The sequence below is a fragment of the Merops nubicus genome, unplaced genomic scaffold, assembly GCF_000691845.1.
Source record: "Merops nubicus isolate BGI_N331 unplaced genomic scaffold, ASM69184v1 scaffold52358, whole genome shotgun sequence".
In the NCBI taxonomy this organism is placed as follows: Eukaryota; Metazoa; Chordata; class Aves; order Coraciiformes; family Meropidae; genus Merops; species Merops nubicus.
Genome location: NW_008626012.1, coordinates 4,081 through 6,000, shown reverse-complemented (window position 1 = coordinate 6,000; position 1,920 = coordinate 4,081).

Below are 1,920 nucleotides of genomic sequence, written 5' to 3'. Positions count from 1 at the left end.
AGGAATGTGGCCATACTCCTACCTCAGTCAGTTGGGATGGCAGCCTATTCTCCAAATTCAGCCTGTACCCAAAGGATCATGACACACCACTGCTTGGTACACAGGCACTACACGGCTCAGAAGCATTAAGATTGGTAAGAGAAGTTGGTTCTGAGAGCAATAAAATAAATGTACGTGGCACAAAACAGTGACTGGCACACATAGCCCTGTTTGCCAATTTCTGCTTGATATATTGTTCTTAACCAAGCATGCATTCTCAAAATCTCTTTATTTCATTCCCTTTCTTGTCTGGAAAACTATGCAAGGCTTTTCATTAATTCTAAAAGCTTAAACACGTATTTGGAAACACTATATGCCAGAAAATGGCACTGAACTATCTGCAGAGCAGCCAAGCTCTAAACAGCTAGTTGTAATGAGATTTGCACTGGAGAACGGGCACAGGAACAGCCTTGCAGGAAGAACATCCCGAAATGAAGACAAGGACAATGGGGGCAGGGGAGAACGGAAAAGTCAGACAAATAACACCACCTTTAAGGCCAAGGAGGGGCAGGGAAGGTTGGAAGATGCATAAAATTCTTTTAGCAGAGATGACCGAACCTTAACACAACAGGCCTTGCACAGGTAGAATAAAATCAGTGGATTATTTGTTAGTATGAACTTCGAGGACTCTTATCCTTTCACATGGTAAAGCCCAAACTTCAAAGGAAGTTTCCATAACTCATCATAAAACAAACATTACCATAAAACTGCAGTGATAGTCAGCTCTATCACCTTTTACAGGGATTAAACAAAACCAAGCTTGGTCAGTTTCCTACTAGCAAGCAATTTTTTTCTGAAATCGTAACTAAAGGTCCAGCAATATATGTTCCTTACAGGCAAAAGTTTTTGTGGTTACCGTTCTAAATGGTGCACAATTCCCAACAGCCTCAGAAAACAAACCCAAAGATAATTCATGGGATTATGGTTTGCTCAGGTTCTCTTCAGAGCAGCGAGGGAAAAGGGAGGACAAAGTGGAAAAGGACACAATAATCTGTGCATTCTAAACTGTATAAAGCTTAAAAAAGCTCATGTCTTGAGCCTGAAAAAGCTAACCCCTCCTCCACTTTCCTCCATTTTTACCTTACTTAGCAAATTACCTCTGGTTTTCCTTAGTTTCACTTGGAAAAACCCCAGAGGATGTGTCTCAACTGGGGATGGGGCAGTAGGACAATACTGACAATCTCTCACACCATTTCCCAATGGTTTAAGACATTGTTCAAGGAAAAAGCTCTAAAAAAAAAAAAAAAAAAAGATACCAGCAGCCCAGTTGAAAAATCCCCCTCCCGGCTACTGATTTTGCATTCTTTGCAAATAATACCAACCCTTCACAGCCTTCGGTTTTCAGTTGCTCACTCCCAGCACAATTTTAATTCTTCTAATTTCAAAGAAAACAAACAAACAAGACAAGGGGAAAGGATAGGCAGAAGGAAAAGGAAAAACAAACAAGCCGGTCAAACCATTTCTAAGAATCTGTACTCAATAAGGTGTAAAATTTTTATTTTAAAATGAATAAAGAGCTCCCAAAGTTTAAATAAAAACTTTAATATTTGGTTTTATACGTTCTTAAAGCAGAAATAAAAAAGAAAAAATCACATGTAAGACCAACAATAACTATACATACACAACAGGTTTGTAGCACAACTATTTGACTGCTCTGTGAAAAGGCTGACAAGTGATCACAAGTTAATGACTAAGGTTGCCTGCAGGTTCAAAACTATTAGCAATGAGTAACATTGACATGACAAAAAAAAGTCCCTTTGTTACAAACATTCTTTACTGCTAATAAAAGATTTTTTTAAAAATTGACCTTTTTTGGTTTGATTTTTTTTTTAAAATACACAGCTTTTAATCTCGTTTATGTACAGAGTTGGCTACTCTTTC